Source organism: Tupaia chinensis, unplaced genomic scaffold, assembly GCF_000334495.1.
Source record: "Tupaia chinensis unplaced genomic scaffold, TupChi_1.0 Scaffold144426_1, whole genome shotgun sequence".
Lineage (NCBI taxonomy): Eukaryota > Metazoa > Chordata > Mammalia > Scandentia > Tupaiidae > Tupaia > Tupaia belangeri.
The window spans coordinates 2322700-2329808 of record NW_006204286.1 but is presented as its reverse complement, the minus strand read 5'-3'; positions in this window follow the sequence as shown (position 1 = coordinate 2329808).

Below are 7109 nucleotides of genomic sequence, written 5' to 3'. Positions count from 1 at the left end.
ATGCTAGGAAAATAATGCATGATGAAAGAAGGAATAAGTGTCTACAATCTGAGAGACAATATAGCACTATTTTTAAGTTTATATAGCTCTAACTTTGAATCCCAGCCCTATCCTCTTGAATATTGTACTGTTGTGCCTGGTTTTCAAAGGCGAGCTGCATCAGTTATCTAGAAGGCTTGTAAGACATTGCCAGGGTCACCCCCAGAGTCTCTGATTCAGTAAGTGAAGAATGTGCATGTCACAGTTTCCCACTGCTGGACCCAGGACCACACTTGGTGGACCTTTACTATGGGCAGCAGGTGGCATGGTGGTTAAGGCGTTAGACTCCCATGTGTCCAACCACGTTCGAGTACTGAACCTGATGGCTTGCTTTCTCATTTTTTTTTTCTCTATCTCTCATTCTGTCCCTCTCTGGTCGAATTTAAATAAATAAATTAATTAATTAAATAATTGTTCAAAAAATGCCTCAGTTTCCCATTTTGTTTTACTGCAAGGGACACTATATATGTATTTCTGAGGCTGGCCCTGTAGTCTAGTATTTAAAGGAGCTAGATCCCACACGGCTGACAATGTTTTAAATCCCAACCTCTGTGGCTTGGAAAAAACACCAGATGTGTTGTATGCATGCCCAAAATTCCAATGGGATGGATAAATGGAGGGAAAATGTTTGTTGTATGACCAGGACCCCCTGAGGAGTTCTCTGCCCCTCCACTTTGTCATTGTCTTTCTTCGTTGAGTGCACATACCCTGTAGCAATTAAAAAATACATCTCTGGAAAGAGAAGAGTGTGACTGAAGAGAAGTCTACTAAAAGATAAGAAGAAAGGGAATCTGGCTCAGAAAACTGTGGGAATATGAATATCCTTTTCCAAATTGTAGGGTTTTTAACTAACTACCTAGTTAGAAACTAACTAGACAACTAACTAAACAAAAAGATACCACTGATACAGCGGGCAGTGGTAGTGGTGGTGAAAATTATAGCAATGACATAGTTGTGTCAAGATTAGGTAAATGAATTTGAACAGTGCTTTTGATTCAGCAAAACATGTAGAAATTCTCTATCGTTATTGAGAAGTGCAAAAGTGTAGAAAGCATAAGTAGAACATTAAGCAGAGGCTTGTGTCAGGATGAAGATGTTTTAGATTAGGACTTGAAGTGAGATCAGACCAAAGATCCAGGGACTATGCCAAAACAGTTAGTCAATAGCCAAGTCTTCATCAGGGATGCAGAATTCCTACATATATGCACCCTTCTATTGCGATAAAGCTGTGTAAGCACCTCATCACCACAATTTATACAGGTGCCTTTTTGTGAAAGATATTCATGGAAGGTTGTGAAAGTCAGAATTTATAGAAAAGAATATGCTAGCCAAAATAAATGCTTAGCAGAAGAATAGTGAGATGTGCTAAACTCAAAAATATAAATAGCGTTTTATATTTTTTAGAGGTTTTTTTTTTTTTGCTATAGGGCACGTACACTCTCCAGACAGAGAGAGACAGAGAGACAGAAAGTGAGAAATCACCCCCCAGGGGGGATGGCCACGCCGCAATCCCTTCTCCTTCATTCTCCTCTCAGGATCTTGGGCATGCACGCACACGCGCCCGGCGTGAGTTTAAGCCACCGGGTCTGGGATGTGAACTGCAGTCGACTACGTGGGAGTCCAGTGACATAGCCATTATGCTAACTGCTGGTCCCTATATTTTATTTTTTAATCTTTATACCCAATAGATTGAGAGTCAGGAAGGTCAGATGAGTTACGAGAGATAACTTTGCTGCTGCATTTTTACTTCTCTTGTCAGACTGTAGGCCTATGTGCTTGTATCCTTTCAGTCCAAGATCAATTAGGATGCTATGAAAATAATGCATGATGAAAGAAGGAATAAGTGTCTACAATCTGAGAGACAATATAGCACTATTTTTAAGTTTATATAGCTATAACTTTGAATCCCTGCTTTATCATTTATGAAACAGAAAGTTAATATCTCTGTATCTCGATTTCTTTAACTATAAGGTAGGATTAATAACAATATATTTAAAAACGTGTAGTATAACTCTTGGCAAAGGATAAATTAAGTCCTAGCTAGTCTTTTCTATTGTCGGTTCTGTTAAGTGACAGAAAAGCACTACGAAGAATGCCAGTAGTACATAAGTCACAGTTCCTGGAATGGTAAATTGACAAATAAGTGAATAAGGGTGGATGGAGATTGTAGGAAACATGGAAAAGGGTGTAGCTGGTTCAAAATGAAGGTGAAAGATCAGACTTTGTTGCTAATATTAAGTCGGGATAGTTCAGGACCAGTAATTAAGGTACTGGACTCCCAGATGGTCAAGTGCGGTTTAAGACCTAGACCTGATGACTTGTCTTCTCTCTCTCTGTCCCTCTCTGATGAGCACACATACCCTAAAACAAATTAAAATAATAATTATAAATAACAATAACAATAAATAAAATTAAATAAATATTCTTTTAAAAATTGGGACAGTTCAAGGGAAAAATAATTTAGAATGGAAAACAATAAACTTCAGGACTTCAAAACAAGTGGTGAATGGCCATCAGGTGGCATGATGATCGAGGCACTGCCTCCCACAGGGTTGACAGTGGTTTGAGTCCCAGACCTAGAAGCTTGCTTTCTCACTCTCTCTCGCTTTTTCTTTGGTAAGTGTATGTGCCCTATAGCAAAAATAATAGCAATAATAAATAAAAGTAAATATGTAATTTTTAAAAGCATTTTGAAAAAAGACAAGTGGACAACTAACTATAGCGAGTTAGCAACAAGTTGTAAGCTATGAGGTAAACTTACCTTAGGGAGTCATGCATGTAAATAGTTATTGACTGTTGTGATATTCACACAATTATGTTTGTGACTAGCCCTGTCTAAGACAGTTTTTAAAGTATGACTGTTAAGAAAATACATCAGTCACTTATCATGGTTGTGCTCCTTTGCCTTTCCTCCAGCCATTAGATTCTAGCACTGCTTTCTTTGGCTATTCTGTTTCCTAGGAAACATTTTCCTTGGACTACAGAGTGGGAGATATCTGATGGGTGGAGTTGAAAATATTATCACCCTCCTGCCCAAGAAAGAATCAGGCTAAGGGCAATTTTAGTATCTGTATTGATTACAGGATGTTTTGATGTAATTTATTAAAGAAACATAAGCATAACTGCGACAAATGACCAAGACTCTATGTACATATGGTGTGAAAACAACCAGTTGAAACAAAACACATTGTTTTCCTTACTTTAATCTGAATTGCTTGATATTAAAAAAAAATCATCTAACCTGTGGGCCAGCATATGGCATAGCAGTTACATTGCTGGACTCCCACATGACCAACTGTGTTCGAATCCCAGACCTGGTGGCTTGAAATTTATGCCACAGGGGCTGACAGATGGTGTGGTGGTTAAAGGTGCTAGATTCCCACATGGTTGACTGTGGTTTGAGTCCCGGACTTGGTGGCTTGCTTTCTTGCTTTCTCTTTCTCTCTCTCTGTTCAAATTTAAAAATAATAGTAACAGGCGACTTTAAATAAATAAATAATTCTTAAAAAAATAATAAACTTACACCAGGCACGTGTGTATGTGTGTGTGTGTGTGTGTGTGTGTGTGTGTGCGTGCGCATGTGTATGTGTGTGTGGTCAAGATCCCTGGAGGAGAATGGAAGAGAAGGGATTGTGGTGTGGCCATCACCTCCAGGGAGTGATTACTCACTTTCTCTCTCACTGTCTCTGTCTCCAGGGAGCACTTATGCCCTAAGGCAAAAACCTCTTACAAATATTATCTAACATTTCCTTAGAGGTACACATTATATACTCTACTTTTAATCTACATATTTATATAATTTTAGGATCTCAGGGAAAAAAAGAGCAAAATCTCAATTCTGTTTTAGTCTGTGAGTAGATGAGTATTGTCCTATGTAAAGATAATGACATTTCTTAATTATACTTGTAATCCTTTCATTGTTTATGACTGCTACTTATTCCATTAAATCCTGATGTGATGTCATGATTACATTTTGAACTATTAGGTAAAGGAAATAATATGCTGTCTGATTACATGTTCATGCTGTTTCAATTAGAAAAAAAATGTGACTCTAAGGCAGTCATTGAATAAAAGCTCAGAAGTAACCTAGAAGCTTTGGATACCCATAAAAAGAGCATCTCTTGATATTTTAAGAAAAAAAGTTGACACATATATTAGTAATTCTTTGTATTTGTGTAAACCCGTTTAACCCTCATTACTTAATTTTTATCACTTGGCATCTGTTCTTTGTTTTATAATAAATTACAGTTCCCTTAAAATCATTAAATATTTGATACTCCTGAATGATTTTTACGAAGCCTTTTTGACTGCTTTATCTCCCATTTCATTTCCTTTAATACCTACACAAACTGGGAGCCACACAAAAATGACATTGTTGCCTTGACTTATTACCATATTATAGACATCAATAATTCCCAAAGCCCATCCTCACTGTGGTGATTGAAATTTCCAGGATGATATCAATGGCACTTAAAAGATCTGAAAAAGTGATAGATTGTAAAGGTTGTACTTAAGCAATCTAATTCAGTGCCATAAGGACATGAAATAACTCACCAGCATATCCTGATAAGTAATCTAACAACCTAACTGACTTTTTAAAAACCCAAACTCCTGTTAGATGACTCTCTGAGGACAAGAATGCTATTTGTGGTATTCAAAGGCAGAAGCAAACTAAAATGAAAAATAAGCTGGTGAACTGTATATAAATAAACAACATACCACAGAAATATCTATAAATTCCATGGTACTGAACAGAGCAGCATATTTACCATGTTTGCTGAAGTTCATAAAGCAGATTAGGTTTATATTTAAGTCATTATTAGGTACATTTCATTTACATATTGAAATTCTTGTTTAATACAAAAGATGTAGTCCAATAATTTTAAATTTTTTCTCATCTATCCCTAGTATTGAAACTACAGATATCAGCAAACAAAGAAAAATGTAAAATCTTAATATTTTATGCTATTTATGGATGGCTCTGTGTTCTAAATAATATGCCTACAAATTGTAAGAGATTTTGCACATATATCTTCTACTTTGATAATATTTCACAAATTTACTTTCATTATTTTTTACTGTATTTTCGTAACATTTTGCAAGTTTAGCTCCTTTCATTATTTTTGAATCAAGAATCACAATGGCTCTCCCTTAATTTTTGAACTATCAAAATAATATAATATTTGGCAAGGTATTGAATAACATCAAATATATCTATCAAATTCCAGCTATTGGAATTAAGCATTTGACACATGTGATCAAATAACTATTACCAGAGTTCCAGATAATAGAAAAAGGAATTTCTTGTCCATTTCCTAAAAAATTCTTGATGCTTCTATTTCTATGCTCTTAAGACATGCATTTTTCAATTACCAAACTGAATATGATAACCCTAAGATAAGTCATTATTCAGTCATACTCCTAAATATTTCAATTCTGTAGTAAATGTCATTCTTTCCTTATCATTGGTAATGTGGAAGCAATGAATTATACCTGGCCTGAAAGTATTCATAGATAATTTAAATTACTCACTTTATTGAATATCTAACCAGAAAAGTTGGCATTAGTCTAGAAATTGATATTCTGTGATATTTTCCTCCTAATTTTTTTACATTTTCTACAATTGCATATTATATAAAAGTATTCAAAAATTTTATATGGTAAGTACTAAGATGGAATAATATATTATTTTAAATTTTCATTTTTTTCTTATATGTGATATCAGACATATACAAATGTATCAAAGAACAAAGCACATAAATTATTCAAGATACTGTATTATTATAAAACAATGCCCATGATACAGAATAAGAAGTCTCTTTGTTCAATACATTCAAATACAGATTCTTTCTTTTAATTAAACATGCTTCTAAAGCTTCTTAAGTTCCTTTTTCAAAATCAGTTCTTGTAAAATATGTGTTGGTATTTTGAAATATTTATTATTTACAAAGAAGCCCATACAGCTATGAAATTTAAGCTATAATATTATCAGAAATTACAGATACTGTAATTCTTTCTTAAGCAGCCTATTACAATTTTTTCACTGTCTATAAATACAACACATAAAAACTTCTTATTACAGAATGCTTTATTAACATCAGAAGACAGTCTTATGACATGATCTATGGTTGATTGATTTGCCTGAAAGCCACTTTAATACTGAGGAAGAAGATTATTCTTCTCTAGAAAGAATGACAGAATGTAATAAATCATTTCTTCCATCATCTTACATAGCAATGAAGTTAAGGCTATCAGTTGATAAGAACCTAAATCAGGAGATGATCCTTTGTATAAAAAAAGAAAATGCAAAGATGGCTTTCTCATTTTGTAAACCTACTACTACAAACATATAATCACTGAAAGTATGATGAGGGATGTGAAAATAATTTGAACTTGGCTGACACTATTCTCAGCTCTCTGCCTTTCTGCTGGAACCTGTTTCAGTTTCTGCATTAGATAACTGTCTTAGTCTGTTAGGGCTGCTATAACAAAATGGCTTAGACTGAGTAATTTATAAACAACAGAAATGCATCGCTCACAGTTTTGGTGGCTGGGAAGCCTAAGATTAATATCTGTTGATAACATGCTCTCTTCAAAGATGGCACCTTTGTGCTGCATGCTCACATGTTGGAAGGGGCAAATGAGCTCGCTTGAGTCTCTATTTATTTATTATTGAGAGGTTTTTGCCTTACAGTGCTCACCAGAGAGAGAGAGAGAGATAGAGACAGTGAGAGAGAAAGTGAGAAATCACCCCCGGGGGAGGGGGTGGCCACACTGCAATCCCTTTTCCTCCATTCTCCTCCCATTATCTTGTACACACATGTACACATGCCTGGTGTGAGTTTCAAGCCACTGGGTCCAGGACTCAAACCAGGTCCAGGACCCGAACCACAGTCGGCCATGTGGGAATCCAATGACAAATCGCTATGCCAGCTACTGGCCCCCCTTGGGGCTCTATTATAAGGGTGCTAATACTACTCATGAAGACTCTGCTATCATAAACTAATCTTCTTCTAAAGACAACCCCTCTTTTTTTCTTTTTAAGGAAATATTTGCCTTAGGTCATGTGC